Genomic DNA, 10,517 nt, shown 5'->3' on the forward strand with positions numbered 1-10,517 from the left:
CACAGTTGACCGCAACAGTTGTAAAGAAGCTATATTAGCTATTTTATAGCAAATTGTAGAGGAACTTGTATTCTTTGTATTGTTGCATGCAAAATAGTTCACTAAATTTACAAGTATCAATGTTTAAACTAAGCTAGGCTATTTATCTGACGCCCCGCCCGCTGGTGCAGTTTGCTTCACACACGCACGCTGTGTCCGAAGTGGCGGAAACATCAAGATTTGGTGCTAAAAGTCCTAAATCGATTGGCTTTAAAATATGCTTTAGGGAAATAGGGCTCTGTAGCACTTCACCAAAACCTCCGTTTGTAAAATTGCACAATTTTTTTTCTAATAGAATATTTTAGAACCAACTGATTTGTGTATTTAAACACCCAAACCCAAAGTGATTACAAATCCTAGGTCCATGAATGTTGATTAATCCGCCACGGTACACTTAGCGAAGTAAACTATCTATATTCATAAGATTGCCATATGCTCTTTAGCCAGAAAAATTAGGTATGAATTTAATTAATTTGCCTTATGAAATATAACAATGCTAAATGAACAATGATAAAACGGAACAGACTGGAATCAAACCAAGGATGCTGACATTACGGGGGCCGTGTCTTCTTAACGACTTGTTGTTAACGCTTAGAAAATGAATTTTGCTAAAAGCGTATAAGAGTTATCTCGTATGCTAGCTATCCTATAACGCTACAGCTATAGAGAAAGCCTCGGAGAAAGCATACCTAATCTCGGAGAACCAAAAGAGAGGAAGAAGGAGATCTGCTAACACCGTTCGAGCGGCAGCTCTCCAACACAAGAAGAATGAAAATGTACCTACTGCACTATTTAAATTGCTCTTATGCCGGCGTATGGTAAGCGTGACTGCTTTCTAACACCCCACTGGGTCTGGGTTCAATCCCAGCCGAGGTCGGTGGGATTTTTCTGAGGCATAAAAATCTCTGGTCACGTCTTCCTTCGGAAGGGTAGTCCCGGCCCATGTATGTTGAATGGGTGCGATATCCCACGCAGGTGTGGGAAGCTGCCTTCCTTGCACATTCGATTGCCGTCAATGGATGGCAATCGATGTCCGTCGGTGATTGGCACTAGATTGCGGAACAAAGACCAACGTTAAATAAAGGAAAGAAGATTTTGCTCTTTCACGTCGCTTTGGAAATGAAAGTGCAGTCTCGCAACAGCGTGTGTTTTACTCGCAGGAAATTGAGTAGCACCCGATATCCCTATCGATACGCCCCCGGAGAAGTGACCAGTTGCTGACTGTGGTCAAAAACCATCATTTGATACCATTAATCACATCAAAATTGAGCAACCAGTTCATGGCAGATAATATGAATAGCCAGGATCACGCTGGCCACAACCAATCATTTTCCGGGACACCCCAAGGAAGTGGTCACTTTCAGACTTGGATAAAAATCCATCATGCGATACTTCAAATCAGAATTCAACTATTTCCTCTATGCCCTAAGTTAAGAAAGTTGTGACTAGGGAGGAACAGAAAATCATGTTTTTTAACGGTCGTGCGGAGACGAACCAGTTCAGGGCTAAAAGTCTCCTTAATAAAGATAAAAAAAAAAGTTTGTTCTGAACTAACAGCTGACGCGACGAGATCACATTGATTTAAATCTGCTGCACGGGAAGTAAATTGTTAAACAAACTGAAGCGCACCTGCTGATCAATACAGGAAACAATTAAGTCCAACCATGATACTGCGTAGGTCAAACCATGATACAAATATGAATTAAGAATTTTGTCATTTATTCAATCTTTTTAGTAAAATTTATGCATTAATAGTCTGCTAACATGAAGTTTACAACTTTCAGTAGTAGTATACATACTGCACAAAAGTATATAAAATTAAAAAAAAAAACATTCCTCTTGTAGACGTTCTAAAGTGATCCATGTTGATGAGAAAATGAGGACTATTGGTAAACACATAGTAAAATCGAAATTATTCGAAATTTTACTAATAATCTTTGCACCATCGTACAAATAAGGTTCCCGTTTCACCTGTGCAAACAATGCCTTGGTTTTCTTTGCATGCACGCTCATACCGTAGTAGGCTGTACATAAAAGAAAATGATTTACTTTGTTTGACAGTTGCACCATGACGAAGTAGCAGCGTATTCGTGATTTGTCCCACGCGCAAATGCCGCAAAAAGACATTTTAATCGCCGTGGGAGTGTCCCGGTGGACCGTCAAAAGGGTTTTGGACCGAGAAAAGAAAGGACAACTGTCCACGAAGGTGGCCACAGGTCGTTCGAGGTCAGCTCGTGTTCCGAGGGTTATCGCTGCTATCAAAAGGAAGATTCGGGTAAATCCAGTGCGTTCAATAAGGACAATGGCAAAGGAACACGGGATCAGTGACTTTACGGCACGTGTTGGAGTTTCTCATATTTGTACATAGATATTAATATCATTTGAGTTCAAATCTCTTGACCCAAACGACCCGCTCCAAATGACACAGATTGTTTCATTGACTTGTCTAAATGGTTAACCAGCCAAAGAGCGAGAGAATTGAGCATGACTGATAGGCAGTGAAGCCACATTTTTTCGATTTTCAATCTGTATTTTTATAGCAAAAAATCTTTTTAATCTGTATCTAACTGACAAAAATCTATAAACAAATCTGTAAAATTTCTTTATTATGATCTTAGTGGAGCTTTACGGAAATCTCCATTGAGTTAATTCATAGTTCAGAAGGACTGTGTTCAAAGTTAGGAATCTCGAAAAATTACTAATGTTTGCCTTCTAAAGAATTTGACTATTTGAAAAATCTCGAAATCATACAATATTTTTTTAAGTGATGTTTATCTTTTCTACAGATTGAAAATACAAAAGATTAAGTTCCAGTTGTGAGAGGCGAATATGTTTCCGGCTGAAGATTTTCTTAATGAAGTAACTATCACAATTTTCTAGAATTTTATTTATCTCTATCTGGACATTTGTTTTTTTTTTCAACTCCGTAATTTTTCAATAAGTTTGAACACAAAACTTTTACTGAAAGTTTAGTCGAATTGTATGCAATATTCCAAAGAGTGTTCAACTCTGCGTTATTAGCTGTGTCAAAAGCTGTGCCAAGCGCTCTGCCGAAAGTACCTATCAAGGACAATTAAAGTATGTTTGACAACCCTGAAAGTTATGACTTTTGTAATTTTGTTTACATTCTCAATTTCTCTGATGGATCATGGTAGACATTCACCTCTATTCTCATTAGAGCGTTAGCGGGTCGGGAGATGGAAGAGGAACTGCAAACCATCAAACCAATACGGTGTTCAAGCATAGTCCAATCCCACGCTTGTAGCAACATCGTCGAACCAGTTTTAAATCATCTGATCAATTCAGAAGTGCGTGTCCTCAACGATATACACCTCTATTCCCGTTTTCGTACGAATCGTTCGTTCGTACGAACGACTCGATTCGAACGAGTTCGAAAACGGCATTCTGGTTTTCGTACGAACCCGTTCGAACGAAAGCTTTTTCGAAAATAAACAGTGTTAGTGGTACCAGATGCACTTTGACATTTCTTAACAATTCGAAGCATAGACCGCGCACGAAATTGACATTATTCGGTCAAGTGGACTGTCAAACGATGTCAACAAAACAATAACATTGTTGAAATTTTTTGGTTGCAAATTTGAAAATATCACTGATTTGAAAATATAACTTCCTGATGTCTTCTGAGAAGTTGGTAGGCAGAAAATTGGCCACCTTTTGGGACGGTTCAGTTTCCGGTAGGATACAAGTCTGATCCTGTGGATGATCCGGAATATCCGTAAAAGTGGTCAATTCATGAAACTGATCCTTGAACTCCGCGTTTTTTAGAAACCACTCATAAACGTCTTATCAGAATGAATTCGGAGTTGTGACCGAAATATGGACACTGGGGACTACAGGATGGTCCACTAAAAGAACCGGAACATCCGTAAAAGTGGTCAATTCATGAAACTGATCCTAGAGCTCCGCGGTTTTTTTCAAAACCACTCATAAAAGTCTTATCAGAATGAATTCGGAGTTGTGACTGGAATATGGACCCTGCGGACCATGAGATGGTTCACCGGAAGATCCGGAACATCAGAAAAGTGGTCAATTCATAAAACTGATCCTAGAGCTCCGTGGATTTTTCAAACCACTTATAGACGTCTTATCAGAATGTGTTCGGAGTTGTGACCTTAATTTGGACTCTGGGGACTACATGATGGTCCACCGGAAGATCCGGAACATCCGTAAAAGTGGTCAATTCATTAAACTGATCCTAGAGCTCTACGGATTTTTCGGAACCACTCATAAACGTCTTGTCGGAATGTATTCGGAGTTGTGTTCAGAAATAAGAATATGGAGACTACAGAATGGTCCACCGGAAGATCCGGAACATCCTTAAAAGTGCTCAATTCAGGAAATTGATCCTTGAGCTCCACGATTTTTTAGAAAGCACTCATAGACATCTTATCACAATAAAATCGGAGTTTTGACCAGAAAGTTTATACTAATAAAGACCACGGGATGGTCCATTAAAAGATCCGGAAGATCATCAAAAATTCCGTTAAAAGTGTCTAGAAGTTATTAATTACTTAAATACCACCTAGAAATGTGTCTATGAGCAGTTCTAAAAAACCATAGAATGCTTAGATCAGTTTTCATGACCTATCCACTTTAATGGATGTTCCGGATATTCCGAAGGACCATCCAATGGACCCTGGGGTCCATTTTTCAGTCACAACTCCGAGTTCATTCTGATGAGTTGTCTATTATTTTCCAGAGGAGCGTTCATGGTCTCCAGGGTCTGTTTTCCAATCATAACTCCGAATTCATAATCATAAGACGTCTATGAGAGTTTACGAAAAAAAACGGAGTTCTTGGATCAGTTTCATCGATTGAGCCTTTTTACGGATGTTTCGGATCTTTCGGAGGACCATCCACTGCACAATGGCCCCAAAGCCGTATTTAGGAAGACAAAAATGTTTGCGCCCAAACCGTCAGCTTTAGGTATATAGTGTCTTCGGGTAAGTTTCTTCATATTGTTTGGCCGATCTTTTTATGTTTGTGAAATTAGGGTGGTCCACAAAATTGGAGATTTGAAAATACATACTTTTTTTTTAATTATTTGAGATAGACCAATGCAATTTTCTAAAAGTTGTAGAGCAATCAATTCGAAGCAATTTTGCTCGAGACACCAAATGTTTATCTCTTAAGGTTCATGAGTTATGATTTTTTAAACAAGCAGGTTAGAATGGCCCATAAAAAACAGATTTCTTCGAATATCTTTTCATAAGTTCATTTCTCGTAAGTTCATTTTATTATTAGAAAATTAATGGAGATTTTCTTCGAAAAAATGGTTCTATTAAAATGACAATGTCTCTAAATGGAGCAAACCGATTTTCAAACTTTCGATTTCATTTAAAAGATCGTGTTTTTTCAGTATTTGTGGGAAAACTGTGAGAGCGGTTTTTGTTTAAGGTATTAAAATTAATTAAAAAAAATAAAATTTATAAAAAAAAACTAGCCATAAATTAACCATAAGGAGATTCAAATTAGTGACTTCTGCAAAAATATGCGTCATAAAAAGTTCTAAAAGTATTTGGAATAATGTTTTTACGAGAGGTTAGGGTGGCCCCTAGAAAATCGGCTTTCTTTAAATATTGTTTATACGTTGATCGCCAATAAAAATATTTAAAGAAAGATTTTCTAGGGGCCACTCCAACCTACTTGTTTAAAATAACCATAAGTCATGAACCATAAGAGATAAAAATGTGATGCCATGAGCAAAGTTGGTTCAAATTGATTGTTCTACAACTTTAAAAAAAACTGCATTAGTCTATCTCAAGTAATAAAAAAGGTTGAATTTTCAATTCACCAATTTTAAGCACCACCCTAATTTCAAATCGGCTAAAAAATACGAATAAGCTTTCCCGAAGACACCATATACCTGAAAGTTATGGTTTTGGTGCTAATATTTGTGTCTTCATAAATACGGCTTTTATGGATGTTCAGGATCTTCCTGGTGAACCATCTCATGGTCCCAAAGGTCCATTTTCCGTCTAAGCGTTCATATTCCGGTCACAACTCCAAATTCATTCTGATAAAACGTTGATGAGTGGTTTCGCAAACTCATGGAGCTCTATGATCAGTCTCATGAATTGACAACTTTTGCGGATGTTCCGGATCTTTTGGTGGATCATCCTGTAGTCCCCAGAGTCCAAATTCTAGTCAAAGCTCCGAATTAATTGTAATAAGACGTTTATGAAAGGTTTAAACAAAAACATGGAGCTCTAGGATCAGTTGCATGAGTTGACCACTTTTACGGATGTTCCGGATCTTCTTTTGAACCATCCTGTGGTCCCCACAATCAATATTCAGGTAACAACTCTGAATTCATTCTGATAAGACGTGTATGAGTGTTTTCGGAAAATCCGCGGAGCTCTAGGATCATTTTCATGAATTGACCACTTTTACGGATATTCCGGATCTTCTGGTGAACAATCCCGTGGTCCCCAGAGTCCATATTCCAGTCACAACTCCGAATTCATTCTGATAAGACGTCTATGAGTGGTTTCAAAAAATCCGCGGAGCTCTAGGATCAGTTTCGTGAATTGACCACATTTACGGATGTTCCGGATCTTTCGGTGAACTATCCCGTGGTCCCCAGGGCCCATATTCCGGTCACAACTCCAAATTCATTCTGATAAGACGTTTATGAGTGGTTTCGAAAAATCCGCGGAGCTCTAGGATCAGTTTCATGAATTGGCCACTTTTACGGATATTCCGGATCTTTCACAGGATCAGACTTGTGTCCTACCGGAAACTGAATCGTCCCAAAAGGTGGCCAACTTTCTGCTTAACAACTTCTCAAAAGACATCAGGAAGTTATCTCTTCAAATTGCCGTACAATCAGTGTTTGGTCCCAATTAGCTCTAATCCCTATGCTACGTGTATTCGTTAATGCCGGATCAACCGTACTATAGGAATCCAGTGGATTCAGTACTATAGCAATCCGGCAAGAACGAATCCGCACTATAGGAATCTTGACTGTATATGGCTATGGCAATGTTTTGGAGTCATAATTAAATACATAAATTTTTGTTATGTAAGCTGTTACAGAAATGGCTTTGTCCAAAATTTTCTAGTCAACGGCGCCGGTGGTGTAGTGGTAAGCGTGATTACCTCTTACCCCAGCAGGCCTGGGTTCAATCCCAGTCGGCCCCGCCGGGATGTTCTGAGGCATAACATCTCTGATCACGCCTTCCTTCGGATGGGAAGTAAAGCCGTTGGTCCCCGGTTCATGAGTTGATGGGTCGATAGGTAGGGTCCAGGTGTGGGAGCTGCCTTCCTGGCACGTCGGTAGCATTGGTGCTCAGCACGGAAAACAAGATCGACGGAAAAAACCAACCAAAGGAAAAAAAAATTCTAGTTGTTTCGATCCTTTTTTTAATCTAAAATCTATATTTTTATTGCATGATTTTTCAATCAATTTCCATATGAGATCTTTAACTTCACGTAATTTTAAGTAAAATTATTACAATCAAATACCAAAAATTTGGTTGTAGATTTTTTTGTACACTAAGGCCATCCCTAATAAAAAAAAACCCGAATTTATCCACCTATGGTGTGATCAGACCCTTCTTACTTATTCAAGTTTATTTATTTTATTGTCATTATCAGTGACCAAGCTAGAATGTGAGCAGCGTTGGAAAAATTTCACGATATTTCACGAAGTTTATCAAGGAAAAAGTTCGTGAGTCCTAGTGCGTTTAAGTGAACTTTGTCAATAGTGAATATGAAGATTCATCAAACTAAAGCTGCTCGATGCTGGTCGTTCCACAATTAAATCCGATCTACGCAGAATGCACTGATAGAAGCTTTTCTAGATGAAAACACGATCCGTGTGTTTTTTGCTGTGATTCGTAGTTTTGCTAGGTTTGAAGAGATTCACGATTCGGACAATACTTACAGAATTTTTCGAATGATCCCCAACACCGGTGGGTATCTGTTTGTCATTTACAACTTCTTGATTGAATCCATGTATCACCAGTTTTATGTATGACATTATCTCACTAGTTTCGTTTGTGAGTAAACAAAGTATTGACCCGAGTAGTAAACCTTAGAAACGATCGGCAAAATGTCAACACTCAACAGTGATGCCGTTTTATATTATATTGTTTGTATCCAAATTGTCAAAGCGTGCCCTTATGTGCCGAAAAATGTGTCATGCTGTGTTTCAGCACAGTGTGCAGAGTTGATAGCCCCTTCCTTTATTCTTCATTTCTGAAATTTTGTTAATCAAATATCAATATACATACCCAGTTGACTCTTCGACAAATAAAAAGGGAAACTACTATTTCTTCCAATGAGACATCAGAGCATCTGAACATCAGAAATCCATTCAAAAGATTCCAAGTCCATTCGAAGCTAAAACAATAATAATTTATTTAGTGAAAAAGACGATTTGGGTTTGATGCTCAGATTGAATTCAAGCTGTTCAAAAGAAGGAAAAGATTATTATTCGCAATTAAAAAATAAAAAAAAGAGTAACATATTTTCCCCTTATTTGAAAAATCTGAAAAATCTTTATATTTTTCAAAAATCTGTAATCTGTATATACAGATATCTGTATCAAAATATTGACAAAAATCTGTATGATTTCAGATAAATCTGTATATGTGGCATCACTGCTGATAGGTAGCCGATGGTCATCACTCGAATTCGTGTTAATAGCCATAAAACCAGCAACAACATGAGCTACCAAAGCAGTATCAAAATACAAGCTGAAGTAAGCAGAAGCACACCGTGTCTACGTGGTCGTTCGATGACTCCAATTTCGGTCTAAGTGTTGAAAACAACGATCAACTTTAACTTTCGGCGTGTGGGGATCGTTTTCATTACAGTGTGAAAACTGCTAAGTTCCTCCGCAAAACAGGACTTAGAGGATTATATGTGTTTGGAAGTTGTTTTTCGCAAGTTGTAGTTTTCGGTGCTGGTCAAGGGCCAGCGAAGTAAGTCCATCGACTAACGGCACGGCGAGTATCGCCATCATTATGTAAGGGATTTGTAGAGAGGGGGTCTCATTACTTACAGGTTTTTACAATAGGAGGAAAGGATGACATTATCTTACATAACATATATAGTGGTTAGACGAGCATAGTTTGATCTATAACGCATTGTGACATAAAACCTGAACATATATTAATTGATCATTTTGAAAAGTGATAAGATTTTTTGAAAATTCTGAAATCTTACTTTTAAGAAGAGGGGGTTTAATTTAAAAGCTTACATTGTCTGACAAGGAGAGGAGGAGGGGTCTAATAATCCCTCAAAAATTCTTAAATAATTTGTGGAGGACAACAATGCCTCAACATTTTGTGTAAAATAACAATGTAGTGACGCGACCTTTTTGCAATCTGAAATGGTGCGGCTAAGAAAACTGGGTTTAAAATTTTCGGAAATAGATCAAAGTACACACCAAAAAATAATGAATTTTAACGTACGCGTAATTTTAAAAAAATAGCGTAATTTAAGTTCTAGCGTAATTTTATGCAATATATCGCGCACATGAAGTGTATCTCACTAATAATTACAAATTACACGACATCGCGTAAAATGTTACTACTTACATCCGAATTTTACGCTGCGCGAGTAATTCTCTGCGGCATCTTCTATGAATTTACACAACTTTTGCGTAAAATTTCTGGACGTGTGCAGAGTAACTGTCAGGAAGCAGAAAAATTAGTCTGCCATTTTTCTTGAGCGTTTTGGTTGATTTCATATTCAACAATCTTCGATATTTCAATTCTAAAATCTTGTAAATGGATGATAATAGTCATGGTTGGTTGGCGATACGTGATAATTAGTGGTTTTTTCCTTTTTTTTCGTTTTCCACGCTAATAAAAACGGATTGCTGTATGTTATGCTCGTCATGATGCCCAGACCGCCCGGACCGATAGAAGACGTTTCTAGATTGAATAAAGGGTCCTATTAAGTAGCAATAACTAGAAATGACGCTTGACTTTACTTACATAATAGTTATAAAAGGATTCTTTGAAATTAAATTGTGGAATGCTTCTTATATGATTAATAATAGTTCTAAATATAATATCTCCTAATTTTGAGTGATATTGGTTTGGATTAATTCCAAAGTCAGTCAGGTTTGGTAATACAATTTAATCCTTACTAAAGCAGACCATCATGAGCACCCAAGTAAGAAAAAATGCAACCAAAATTCAGAATAGGAGTAGAATTACACGATCGTTGAAAATTCTTCGATGATGGTTCTTAATTTTACTTGACTCACAAAGAGTAGCATGTAATTTTCTGAACACGCGTAAAATTATGCTAAGGGTGCGTTAATTTTTTGTGCGCTAGATTAAGCGTAAATTTACATGTTTTTTTTAACTGTGTACCTTACTGTTGCTGCACATAAATTCATAGTTGTCCTATATGATAAGGAAATCAATCAAAAATTGTACAGTTATGCTTGTATGGGCAGCTTAATACTTATAAGTATTCGACTAACAACCCATTTC

Source organism: Ochlerotatus camptorhynchus, unplaced genomic scaffold (genome assembly GCF_037179485.1).
Source record: "Ochlerotatus camptorhynchus isolate MF236.1 unplaced genomic scaffold, CSIRO-AGI_Acam_v1.1 ptg000062l, whole genome shotgun sequence".
In the NCBI taxonomy this organism is placed as follows: Eukaryota; Metazoa; Arthropoda; class Insecta; order Diptera; family Culicidae; genus Ochlerotatus; species Ochlerotatus camptorhynchus.